Here is a 14,702-nt window from a genome sequence, read left to right as displayed (position 1 = left end):
GCATGTTGGTGAATCACAAGGAATGTGAGATTTTGCTACCAAGGAGCTTGAGATCTCTTGGTTTTAGTTCAAGTTGAATTATTGAGGAAGGTAAGACAAATTATGGCCTAATCCTTAATTGTTTATGCTATATGACTATGGGTTAGGAACAATGTCTATAATGGTTGTGAGAATGTAATGTTAAAGAAAATAAAGGATAAGAATTATGCATGCAAAGATTTAAGACTTCTTTGGTAAGGTTGCTACCATATATGATTGCATGTAAGCATGGGATTAACTATGAAATTTGGTTAAGGATTAATGATTGATATCTTACAATTTATGAGTATAATTAAATGTATTGGGCTTGAATGATTGCTAGGAAGAGTATAACTAACTAAAGTTGCCATGGTGGCGTGCTGGAGGAGGTAACGAGTGACTGGGAAGTAAAAATTAGCTAGATATGCACTTGAATCAATAACAACATAGTGTCTCAGTATTATGAGGTGAGTAGGGGGTGTCTATTTTAAAAATTCCCATAATTATGTACATATATATTTATACGTGTTGATTTATTTTAAATGCAAAATTTGTGAAAAGCATTAGCTGGTAGATATCTTAGGAATTTGTAAATGCCAAAGTATTTGAAATTTGCGTTGACCATATATATATACAAGTTCTATATGTAAAGGATTTTAAAACTGGAAAACAAGCCTTTTACTATAATTCCTATCAAAATGTGCCTTATTGATTGTGTGATGTGCATTCATGAATAAATTTCATACTCACCATGTTGATTTGACATCTAAACCTCATGCAAAATGTTTATAATGTAAAGTCTTACAAAAAGGGGTTTTATCATGTTACTGTGATTGGTATTTTGAAAATGATTTGACATGATCTTTTGAAAACTCGATTTGGCTTTTAAATGGTTTTATCAAACTAAGAGATTCGAGAGTAGGCCATTTGTCACTTTGGTTAAGTGTGACCCTTGTGCATAAGTGAGCTCTAGCTAGAGAATCTTTGGGTTGTCGATGAGCTGTTAGACATGGCTGGAGCCATGGTCTGTGATTGTACGTGGCTATGCCACAAGTTGTGATACGCAATTGCGACTACCTGATTTCTCCGATATCGACCAACATCATTGAGACTGCCCTGGCATGTGAGGATCTAGTGGAGTGGAGCACCTGGATGTTGTTACGTGGAAGCAGGTCCACATGTTCTTTATTTCTATACCTACTCGAGAATGATATCTCTTTGAATTTTCACATATGTAGTTTTTTGCATGGTGAGAAATAATGGTTTTTCCGTAGCTCCCTTAATTATACGGTCACATTGGATTTAACTCCTCGTGTACGAGATGATTTATGAATTTGCATATAAGCTTTGTTAATGTTAGATTTTACAGGTGCACGGATGATGATACTAAATTGCTTTAAGCCGGTTGTTATATGATTTTGATGACAGAGATCTTTACATGTATTGGTTTGATATCTAATTTAAATGATTATCTTGCATTAACTTTTTAGTTTTACAAATAAGGCACAAACATCCCTTATTGAGTTAAATTGTTTGCATATATCCTTATGTTTTTAATATTCAAATCTTCTGCCTTGAGCTTGCTTCCCATCTATGCCCTATTCATGGAGTTGATGATCATTGAGTCTACGAAACTCAACCCCTTATTTCTTTTTGTAGATAAGTAATCGGTTCAAGTGCATCGCTCAGCACATTGAGACTAACTGCAACGTAGGTAATGGCATCTCTTAGGCTTCCACTCTGAGTCGCTTCATTGCTTAGAGGTCATGTTGTGTCGAGTAGCCAGACTTATAAGATTAATAGCTTATTGGAAATGTATTTACTAAAACATGAGGTTATGTAATGATTACCACTTACTAAGTTGAAATTGTTGTGGAATTATCAAGCCTGGTTGTTGGTATCTAAATGCCACGTTTTAAATATTGTGTTTATTTGGTTTAAGTAAACGACGCAATAATATTGCAAGTCAGTTTTAAATTGTCTGGAATCTTAACTAAGGCTTGTTCAGGATTTAGCGGGTTCACTCGCAAGTCTCGGACGTCAGTAACGATTGGGAAGAGGTCGTTACAGCTACTACAAAATAACAAGATAGGAATGAAGAGTAAAGAAAAATCAAATGCTTTGTCGATTCTTGATCCTCGATCCCTTCAATTTCTTCTCGTTTCTCTCGTTGAAGAGCCTTTACTTTTTTCTCAAAACTTGTAGTTTATTGCCTTTCTAAACCTTTTCTCTCAATTGTTGAAAAATACCTATTTATGGCCACTAACAAAACCTAAAAACTCATTTCTCGATTAGCTGCACTTCACTAATCCATGTCAAAGTGTTGCGGCCTTGCTCTAGGGGCGTCGTGATGCTCTTCACTTATATATATATACATATATTTTGCTAGCTTTCCATCTTGTGTTGTAGCACTCCTCCATAGGCGCTTTAAGGCCAAGCTCTCAAGTTTTTTTATGGGGGCATTGCTACTCCCTTGGGCATTGTGGCCTTGAGCTCTTCAACATTGTGATGCTACTTGCTCTTGTGCAGCCTTGGTGTAGTCTATTGTGGTGCCTCATCTTGCAACATGATTTTCTCTTACTTTGAGGTTGATCTGGGTGATTGGATCTCTATACCTCAAGTTATGATTGAAAAATCGTGACATGTTCAGTAGAAGTCTGCACTTTGTGTCCATTGCCTTGTTCACCAACATTCAACTTTAAGCACATATGGACCTAAAATATCAAAGAAAAAATCGACATTGACTTAAATAAAGACTTTCAACATGAAATTGAGTTAAAATTAATAAAATTAAAGTACATCAACATGCTTTGAACTAATTAACTAAAAACCTAAAAACTATCTAAAATTGACTCAACGAATGAGGACTTAGCTATTTTATCATCCCAAAATATAGCTAAATAACTATGTATAATAGAGTTATCACACCTTCAAGCTTAGCTTTTTGCTAGTCCTTAGGCAAAACTAAGAGATCGCACCAATTCATTGATCACCCTTAATTTCCTTATCAGTTGTCTTATTTTCCATATCAAGTAAAGCATAAATATCGTTTAAGTTTACATTTCCTTCAAATGTAAGCTCAGTTTTTAGATGAACTTTCATATGTCTATGTGTAATCTCTTATCATGAACATCATGCACTTTAGATAAGTTTATGCTCATGCAAACCTTAAACTAGCTTAGAATTTCATACATTTGCTTTTCACCTCTACCTCCACCAATGTAGGCTCAAACTCAACTTGGATCCTTAGGACTTTTTTTGGCTTGTAATGTAAGGCTAGGGTCAAGGTAAGATATAAGATACTTTGTAACTCAAGTCACCCTAAGCACATAATTGTTCTAGAACCTATAGTCTTATTTTTTTTCTCCACCAAGTACACCTTTGTCTTTCATTTCACTCTTCATTCATCAACCATATTTTTTATTCTCAATTCATCACCCCCAAAACTTGTTTCTTTCAATGATAATGGGATGAATACTTCATATCAAATCTAGAAATTATACATATGTATATCTTTTCCTTTTGTCCACTTTTCATAAAAAATGCAATATATTTCCTAAAACAATGTACATGCTTAGGGATGAAGGGTATAAAGTTGGAAATGTTATTTAAAGGCTTAGCTCACTTGTTTACGGTTGACAAAGAAAAGGAAAAATTTCTTGGCTTCAGGGGGTATACTAGGGATAATCTTTAATTGGGTTAGCTCGAAAGGCTCAAATGATTTAATAATAGCCTAAGTCATGTCCTATTTAAATGCCTCTTAAGATTTTGTCTCAAGAAACAATCAAACAAATTCTAAAATTCCAAGCCATATCTAAGAATTCACATTCACATAATCATTTTCTAAATGTACATAATAACTTAATATAAGTGGTGAAGTGCTTAATTGTGGAAATTTCATCCTACAATCTTGTTACACATAAGAATTCAACATCCTACGTCAACTCTATTCATGCTTACTAAATGTACAAGAATAGCTAGACAATTAGATTTGACCATTGGATGGCTAAGTCAATTTCATGGTGCATTTACTCTAGTTTCATTTTTCACACATTCATAACTTAATAGGCAAAGAAAATAAAAGAAAATACGTAACTAAATAAAGCATAAAACTATAAAAAGTTCAAATTCCCCCAAGCTTAAAGTTAACATTGTCCTTAATCTCATTGAAAGTAAAGAAGGAGAAACTCCCCTAAGATTGCAGACAAAGTCAATCAGCATCCTCCTTTACACCAACATCATCATCCTCATCTTGGGTGGGATCAATGGGCAATGTGGGGAAAGTAGCCAAGTCCATGCTAACATGCTCGACATGTGCCCTCAACATCTCCTCAATGGCTTTAAAGCACTTTGCATAATGGTTCAAATGGCACTCAAGCTTTTCTATTTGCTAAGGCATGAAGAGATATGTTGGTGTATTTTCAAAATCAAAGGTTATGTAACATGATGAAAAGCTATTTTAGCTCAAAGGTTATGTCACATAAGGTGACATAATGTGTCTATTGGATTATAGGCAGGTTTTTATGTGAATGGTTATGTTTCTTAGTAAAATGACATCCAAAAGTTATGAGACATATTGAGAAGACACCATAGCTCAAAAGTTAAATATGAAAAGTTATTGTCCCAAATTATAACCTAAAGGCTATAATTTATTGAATGAATAGTTATCTTTCATAAGATGATTATTGAAATAATACCTTTATCCAAAAGATGTGTTTGGCAAAATGAAAAGATATCTTTTAGACATAATGGTCCCTTATTGAAAGGGTTGTGCCATTGAAGAAGAGAGACTTGCAAGCCTATACAAAGGGCTTGTTGACAACCATTTTGACACGTCAAAGCAAACAGAAAAACAAGTGCAGAAATGCCAAGAGCATGAAAAGTGTTGTGTTCTATTAACATAAACACTTAAGGTCCCGTCAACTACAAAAGCTTCCAAATTCCTTATAATCTACTTGCTGCAGAAAGTAGGTTCTAAGGCCAAACAACTTTGCAAAACTTAGGGTGTATCTACCGGTCTACTTTTGTAAAGTGCAATATGATGTTAGACGTTGGCTTCATTGTATCTTTAAGGCTATTCACATTATTCCCCTTTGCATACCAAGTGGTGAGGGTGAAATAAGTCTTAAAGATAGCGTCTATTAAAGGCTTACCTTGAAGTCAATTTTGCTAGTTCCTTGAATATCATCGATACCCCATTTGCACCAATAGTTTTAAGACTTATTTTTGTGGTATTCAAAATGGCTTCACTTAAAGAGATGGCTACCAACATTTTCAAGTTAGATCACTTTGAAGGAGTAAACTTTATTCGATGGTAGAAAAAAGATGTGCTTTCTCCTCACAACTCTTAAAGTTGCTTATGTTTTGGATACACCATGACCAAATGAAGAAGATGGTGAAGAATCCGTGGAAAGCACTCGTTTGAGGCAAAAATGGGATGATAATGACTACATATGCATGGGACACATTCTTAATGGAATGTTGAATGCATTGCTCGATGCATACCAGAATAAAGCTAGTGCAAAACAACTTTGGGACAAATTGGAAGCAAGATACATGGTTAAAGATGCAAGCAGTAAAAAATTTATGGTTAGTCATTTCAATAACTACAAAATGATTGATAATCATTCTATTATGGAACAATTGCATGAGCTTGAATGCATTCTAAATAGCTTTAAGTAGTATGGTCTTAAAATGGATGAGGCTATTATGGTATCATCAATAATTGATAAGCTGCCCCTTTCATGGAAAAACATTAAGAAAACTCTAAAACATAAAAAAGAAGATATGTCTCTCGAGGACCTTGGTAGTTATCTTTGAATAGAAGAAGATTATCGTAACCAAGAAGAATTCAAGCAAGATGAAAATGAAAAGAATCTTAAGACTTCGAAGGTCCATGTGATGGAACACAAAACATCAAACAAGCCGGCCTCACGCAACAAAAGAAAGCATTTCGTGGGTATGAATGACAAAAGTCATAAGATCAAAAGGAACAAAAATGGGCCATGTTTCCATTGTAACAAACAAGGACACTTTAAAGCGAAATGTAGACTTTTGAAAAACAAGACACAAGGTGTGAATAGCAACAAATTTGCGGCTATGGTTTCTGAGGTCAATCTTCTCCAAAATGATGGAGCATGGTAGATTGACACTAGTGTAACTAATTCTGTATGCAATGGCAAGAGTTTCTTCAAGACTTTGGAAGTAGTTAATGATGAAACAGTTTTATACATGGGAAATTCCTCCACTATACAAGTGAAAGGAAAAGGCACCGTGGAACTTATGTTTACTTTTGGGAAAATACTTGTGCTAAACAATGTGTATTATGTACCAGAAGTTAGAAAGAATCTTGTGTCAGGTTGCTTGTTGAATAAGTATAGCTTCAAATTATTATTTGAAGTAGATAAGTTCATCTTGACAAAAGGTGGACATTATGTGGGAGGTGGATTATTTTTTTGAAAACATGTTCAAGCTTAATATCAATAAGAATATTACTAGTTCTACTTATATTGATGCCTCGCTTAATGTTCATGATAGTAAATCAATTTTGTCTAATTTATGGCATAATAGATTAGGTCACGTTCATTATAAAAGAATGCATGATATGGCTAAATTAGAATTAATACCTAACATTAATGTAAATTATGATATGTGCAAGACATGCATGGTCACTAAAATCATATGAAGCTTATTTCCTAAGATAGAAAGAAATTCCAAATTACTTGCATTAATACATTCTAACATTTGTGACATGCACGGTACTCCTTCTATTAGTTGAAAGAAATACTTCGTAACATTTATAGATGACTTTTCTAGATATTGCTATGTTTACCTATTGCATACTAAAAGTGAAGCAATAGACAAATTTAAAATTTATAGAAAATAAAATGAATTGTATTGTGAATTGTCTATCAAATGTTTATGATATGATAGAGGAGGTGAATATTATGATCCCAAATATTTTGAGTCCACTGGTATTGTTCATGAGATTACCGCTCCTTACACACCAAAACAAAATGGTGTAGCGGAATGTAAGAATCAAGTTCTTATAGAAATGGTTAATGCCTTGCTTTCTAATTCAGGTTTGGGAAAAAGATTTTAGGGTGAAGCCTTATTGACAGCTTGCCATATACTAAATAGAATCCTAAACAAACGGAGCAAAACTACTCCTTATGAACTATGAAAAGGAAGAAAGCCAAACCTTAATTATTGAAGAGTTTGGGGATGTCGAGCCATAGTAAGAGTTCTAGAACCAAAGGAAAAGAAATTGAGAGAAAGAGGAATTGAATGTATATTTATAAGATATGCTAAACACAGCAAAGCATATCATTTCATGGTGATAGAGCCTAATGATTCATATTCTATTAATACAGTCATAGAATCAAGAGACGCTATCTTTGATGAAACAAGGTTTAATTCAATTCCAACACCCAAAGAAATAGTAACAAAAAGTAATAAATTTTCAAATGATGAGAAAATGATTGAGTTTAGGAAAAGTAAAAGAATTAAGAAAGCAAAGACATTTGGATACGATTTCCTCATGTACTTAATAGAAGGTACAAGAGAAGAAACATGTGAATACTTACCTTACTGCTTTAATGTAGACAGTAAAGGTGATCCTCAAACTTATGAGGAGGCAATGAAGTCTTGAGATGCTTCATTTTGGAGAGAAGTAATAAAAGATGAGATGGACTCAGTAATGCAAAACAAAACGTGGAAATTGGTAGACCTTCAACCAGGTTCCAAGCCAATAGGCTGTATGTGGATTTTCAAAAGGAAAATGAAAGTTGATGGAACCATAGAAATGTTTAAAGTAAGGCTACTAGCAAAAGGCTTTAAATAAAAAGAAGGTGTTGATTATTTTGATACATATGCACCAGTAGCAAGAATCGCTACAATTAAGGTGCTTATAGCACTTGCATCTATACATAAGATGGTAATTCACCAGATGGATGTTAAAATAACATTTCTAAATGATAAGTTAGATAAAGAGGTGTACATGGAACAACCTCAAGGGTTTGTCATTCTTGGACAAGAAAGGAAAGTATGTAAGCTTGTAAAGTCCTTGTATGGATTATAACAAGTGCCTAAGAAATGGCATCAAAAGTTTGATAAAGTTATGCTGGCTAATGGTTATAAAATCAATCAATCTGACAAATGTGTCTATAGTAAGTTCCAAAATGGTAGAGGTGTCATCATTTGTTTATATGTAGATGACATGTTAATCTTTGGTACTGATTTGGAACAAGTGGAAGACACAAAAAGGTTCTTGTTAAAGAATTTTGACATGAAAGATATGGGTATGGCGGATGTTGTTATTGGTATAAGAATAATGAATGACAATAGTGGCTTAACATTGTCTCAATCTCATTACATCAAAAAGATTGTAATAAAGTATGGGAAGTCAGATTGTATGCCAATGACTACACCTTATGATTCTAATCTAAAGCTAATACCCAACAAAGACAAGCCAATAGCACAAAACGAATATGCAAAGGTGATTGGATGCCTAATGTATGCCATGGTTTTTACAAGGCTAGATATTGCTTTTGTGGTTGGGATGCTAAGTCGATTTACAAGTAATCCAAGTAAAAAACATTGGTATGTTATTCATAGAGTTCTAACATACTTAAAGAGTACAAAGAATTATGGCATTTGTTCATCAGGTTTTCCTTCAGTTTTAGAAGGGTACACAGATGCTAGTTGGAACTCAAATAGAACAGATCATACATCTATGATTGGTTGGATTTTTACAATTGGTGGGGGTACTGTTTCTTCGGGTTTTAAAAAATCATCCTGTCAAGCAGACTCCACCATGGTAGCTGAATTTATAGCCTTAGCATCTACCGCCCAAAAAGCAGAATGGTTGAAAGATTTTCTCTATGAAATTCCATTGTGGGCTAAACCAATGGCACCAATCTTGATACATTGTGACAATAAAGCAATTGTATCAAAGGCATATAATCAAGCTTATAATGGAAAGAGTCGATATATTGGACTATGACATAACATTGTAAGACAAAGAATTAGTGATGGTATAGTCACTATAAGTTATGAGAGGTCTGCTGAAAATTTAACTAATCCACTTACCAAAGATCTAAAAAAGAACTTGGTAATTAAGACCTCAAGAGGGATAAATCTCAAGCCTATCAACTAAATCTCCAATGGTGGGAGCTCACGTCGACGCTTTTGGTCGACCTGCAAGTCTTGGGTACGGACCATTCTACCACATGCATGATTGCAAGCACTAATTTATATTTTCCATCCCAAGGTGTATAGTGCTTGGTTCCTGTAATGTGTAAAGTAATGTTGAACAAAAGTTCTTAATAGACCCATAACATGTATATGTTGAAGTACTACAATTACGAGGTACTTCCGATAAGGGCTACCTATATGAGTGGAAGTGTGGCCACTTCTAAGAGCAAAAAGCTTGACTCTGACGACACTCATGAATGAATGTAAAACACAAGGCCATAAAACGTGTTGGCAAAACTAGATACAAAGTGAGCAAGGAAGCTTGTGTGTGTTTAGGGCCTGACTAGTCAAATGAAGAATCGATGGTTCAATGCTTGGTCAACCACTCAATTCAGGCTAGAACCAACCACACTCATTACGTGAAGGTTCAAATCTGCAAAATACCTTCATTTATGCACAAGTTTCCCAAAGTTGTTGGTATTTGGAAATTTTGAAAATGGTGGGGGAATGTTGGTGTATTTTCGAAATCAAAGGTTATATCACATGATGAAAAGCTATTTTAGCTCAAAGGTTATGTCGCATAAAGTGACATAATGTGTTTATTGGATTATAGGCAGGTTTTCATATGAATGGTTATGTCTCTTGGTAAAATAACATTCAAAAGTTATGAGACATATTGAAAGGACACCACAACTCCAAAGTTAAATATGAAAAGTTATTGTTTCAAATTATAACTCAAAGGTTATAATTTCTGGAATGAATAGTTGTCTTTCATAACATGATTATTGAAACAATACCTTTATGCAAAAGATGTATTTAGCCAAATGAGAAGATATCTTTTAGACAAAATGGTGCTTTAATGAAAGGGTTGTGTCATTGAAAAAGAGATACTTGCAAGCCTATATAAAGGGCTTGTTGCCAACCATTTTGACACATCAAAACAAACACAAAAACAAGAGCAAAAATATCAAGAGTAAGAAAAATGTTGTGTTCTATTAACATAAACATTTAAGTTCCCATCAACTACAAAAGCTTCTAACTTCCTTATAGTCTACTTGCTGTAGAAAGTAGGTTCTAAGGCCAAACAACTTTGCAAACACTCAGGGGTATCTAGTAGTCGACTTTCGTAAAGTGCAATACAAAGTTCGACATTGGCTCCGTTGTATCCTTAAGGCTATTCGCATTATTCCCCTTTGCATTCCAGGTGGTGGGGGCAATATAAGTCTTATAGATAGCGTTTATTTAAAGGCTTGCCTTGAAGTCAATTTTACCAATTCCTTGAATATTGGGTATGCCACAGTGGTTGAGGTGCAGTCGATGAACTACCTCCACTAGTAGTGTGCTCAAGCATATGAGACCTATGGATGATTCCATTATCCAACGGAATCTTCGAATGTAGCAACTCTTCATTGGGTGACCAAACTACTCCAGCTTGATGACATAAGGTAGTTATAAGGAATGGCTACCATAATCCATCGCATAGTGAATTGGCTAACATAATAATGTTGTTAAAGATCAACCATTCGATGTTAATAGATTTTTTGGCCATAATGGCGTACAAGAAAATTGCTCGATCCTTGGTCACATCACTCAAGTGTTTCATAGGTAGCAGCTTTGCTGTGAAGAAATTATACCATACCTTGTAGTCACTGTACAATGGCAATAGCTTTGAATGAAATTGGGACACCCTTGTCCATTTTCCATTCAGTACCCAAAATGCTAAGGTGCCTTAGAACTTCATCCAAATCAACGTTCCCATTCATAAATTGGTCGTATTCATCGTTCTTAATGTCAAGAGTATTTACAATGGATTAATAGTATGGGCATCAAAAAGTTGCTAACAACCTTGAATGAAGGCATGCCCATTGTCATGCTCATCAGCATTAGCATAGAGTTCTCGGTATTACTGTTGCTTCTAACTAGGTGCAAAAATTTTTCCATTGGCGTGTATTGATTATGTTGTAGATGTTAGGATAGAGACCTTTCCGGACATCAATACCACATTCTAAAACTATCATTTTTTGCATTAGGGACTGGGTGTGGTGCTCTCAGCCTCAATCAAAATAAATCTGCTACGATCATAATTCTACCCACGTCCACTATCACACGTCCTCTTCTTGGGTGCCATGGTAATTATTTGAGTACCCATGCAACAAACAACACACTTTTGACAACTAGTTAGTATACATTACAGAAAATTTGATCAACATAGACAAAATAATTGATACTAACTATTCAATTCCCTAATAATATGAACAACTCTAATTTTACTATCGATCAAATGTAAATTTAAAGTGCAAAAAATTAGAGTTATGCATTGTACCCACCATTCAAAATTTCTAATTTATGTACAAAACTCAAAAATCAACGAAACCTATATACTACATTGTTAAATCTAGCATATAGCCATTAATTCTAAGCAACACCCATCTTCAAAACACAAAATCAATCATCAAAATTTTTAGAGAGAGCAAGTAGAGTACCTACCACAGTTTCTTGCACTCAAATGCTTGAAAGAAAGTGAAAATGCTCTAAAACATTCAAAATTCAAATTTTGATGCAAAATAATTAATGTTTAGAAGAGATTTGGAAGTGGGTAAGCGAAAAGGAGTGAGATTTTTGTAAGTAGGGTAGAGAGAGAATTAAAACTTGAGCCAAGGGTTGAAAAAATGAGGTAAAAGAGGGTTTATATAAGGTAAAGGGCCCAACATGGCATCGATGATGCTCCACGGGCCAATGTATTATGCAAAAACTTTTTTTCTTGTTGTGGGGCATTGCATCGCCCTTGGGGTAGCATTATAGCGCCCTAACCTTGGGTTCTACCATGGAACTTAAGGGATGCCCCCTAATGTCATGGCGGTGGCAAACTTTTTTTTAATCAAACTATAATAATTATTCTTGTAAATATTTCTTACCTACAAATAGAAAATAAAAATAAGTAATTCATAATGTGAAAAATAAAAATAAAAATAAAAATGATATTACTATTTACTAACAACAATAATTAATGCATAATCAAAAATTGCTTAAGGAAAAAAAACTTGGGTTACCTCTTAAGTAATGGTTTTTTTTAGTGTCTTTAGCTAGACTCTCGGTTAAGCTTAGTTGGGGTTGGAAATACTAATGGAGAAGTGTTGACAATCTATGTCACCCCCAGTATTTCTTCAGCTAATGCCCATTCACCTTAAATTTTGCATTTGTTGTGCTGTCCACTAATTCCACAGCACCATATGGAAACACTCTTGATACAAGAAATGGTCTCAATCACCTCTACTTTAATTTTTTCTGAAAACAACTTCAAATGAGAATTGAATATCAGCACATGTTGACTAGTTCATAATGTCGCTCAACAATCTTCTTGTCATGCCATCATTTTGTCTTTTCTTTGTAAATCCTAGTATTCTCATATGCATATAACCGTATCTCATCCATCTCATTTAATTGTAGCAATCACTTTTCACCCTTAACTACATTTACTGTAAAACACTCATAAAAAAAGTTAGTATTTTTCAAAGATTTAAGGGTATTAAAGGTTACCTCTTGTTCTTGGACTTTCAAGGTAAACTCTCTTTTCTTTACATTTATGAGTGTTCTGGTGGTACATGAGAAAGGTCTTTCAAAAATGATTGGAATCTATCTATCTTTCTCCATATCGAGTACCACAAAATTAGCTAGAAAGATGAACTTGTCCACCTTTACTAATACATCTTCTATAATGCCATGAGGATAGGTCATGGTACGATCTGCAAGTTGCAAAGTCACTATTGTGGGCTTGATTTCTCCCAAACCTAGTTTCTTGTAAGCAAATAATGGCATCAAGTTGATAGTATCTCTCAGATCACTTAATGCCTTGGCACAATAGTATGCTCCAATGGCACGATATTGTGAAACTGCCAAGATCCTTGAGTTTTAACAAAATCTTGTTTTGTATGATTGCATTGCACTCTTCAATGAGTGCCATAGTCTTAAACTCACCTAGTTGTCTTTTCTTCGACTATATCTCTTTTAGAAACTTGACATAGGAAAGCATCTGCTTTAAAGCCTCAGTGAATGGTATATTGATGTGCAGCTTCTTGAATACCTTTATAAATTTTTGAAATGAATTTGTTTCTTGTTATTCTCTGAATTTTTAAGGAAAAAGTGATGGTGGTGTGATATAGTCTCCTTATCTGCAATGCACTTGTTCAGAACAACTACTTGTGTTTCATTTTGAGCTTCCTTCTTCACTCAGTTAGGTTGTTTAGTATTGCCCTCAATCTCTTTTCCACTTCCAAGGGTGATGGCCTTCACATGTTCTTTTCCCTCCCATCTCCTATTTGTCTCAATGTCATTCGGCAATGTTCCTTGAGCCTTGCTATTAATTGTGCTTGCTAATTGTCTAACTTGTGTCTCAAGGCTTCTCAATGATGTTGGCTAGCTATTGATGAGGGAGTTTATCTTGGCCATATATTACATCATTAACTCCTCCATAGATGGTCTTTTATCAAGAATATGGGCTCTCACTTGCTATTGAAAACTAGACAGTATATTTGGTCTTGAAGTTGTTACTCCCTAGTTGTTTTCCCATGAAAAGTTTGGCTGGTTTCTTTATCCGAGATTATATGTTTTGGAGAAAGGATTGTTTTGTTGTCTATTTCCAATGAATTGAACTGTTTCCATATTCATACTTTGACATTGGTTACCGGTGTGTCCATCTCCACAATTGTCATAAACTACAAAAGGACTTTGAATAGGATTAGTTCTAAAAAAATCAAACCTTTTAGTTAGAGCAATTACATGTGCAGTTAATGTTGTGATAGCATCAATCTTGTGAACTCCAATTACTTTCCTATGTGTGGATCATTCTAATGGCCAGTGATAATTGTTTGATGCCATCCCTTCCAATAGGTCATATGCTTCGTTGATGGTCTTTCCCATAAAAGCTCCTCTTATAGCTACGTCAATTGTATCTTGAACTTGGCTGTACAATTTATTATAAAATGATTGAACTTGAAGCCATTTTGAACATAAGTAAATCCTTGTATCTATCCCAAGCTTCATATAATCTCTCACCATTAAATTGTATGAACAAAGTGATATCGTTCTTCATCATGGCTATTTTTGCTGAAGGGAAGAATTTTGCAAGAAACTTCTAGGCAAGGTCATCTCATGCTATGATTGAGCCTGTGGCTAAATAATTCAACCAAAGCTTTGCCCTATCCCTCAACAAAAATGTAAATACTCTCAATTGAATGGAATCATCTGTGACCTCATTGTGCTTGAATGTGTCACATATTTCTAGAAAATTAGATATATGAGCATTTGGGCCGTCATTTGGAACACCCCCAAACTAGATTGATATCTGGATCATAGTGATCTAGTTGGCTTGATCTTGAAATTATTTGCTTGAATGGTTAGCCTTCTAATGCTTGATGGGATACCTTGTACTAAAGGGATAGCATAGTCCCTTACTGAATGACTCTCTTCAACTACCCTCTCTTGGACTTGCT

At 34.6% G+C, this 14,702-nt stretch overlaps 1 pseudogene; it reads left to right on the top strand.

The window, feature by feature from the left end:
- Positions 1-14,205: 14,205 nt before the first annotated feature.
- LOC149526366 (small nucleolar RNA R71) lies at positions 14,206-14,305 on the top strand (annotated as a pseudogene).
- The last annotated feature ends 397 nt before the right edge of the window (positions 14,306-14,702 follow it).

The sequence above is a fragment of the Theobroma umbraticum genome, unplaced genomic scaffold (assembly GCF_002168275.2).
Source record: "Theobroma umbraticum cultivar Fairchild unplaced genomic scaffold, ASM216827v3 scaffold_106.0, whole genome shotgun sequence".
In the NCBI taxonomy this organism is placed as follows: Eukaryota; Viridiplantae; Streptophyta; class Magnoliopsida; order Malvales; family Malvaceae; genus Theobroma; species Theobroma umbraticum.
Note: the sequence above shows the minus strand (reverse complement) of the source record. Positions and strands in the feature narration are given on the sequence as shown.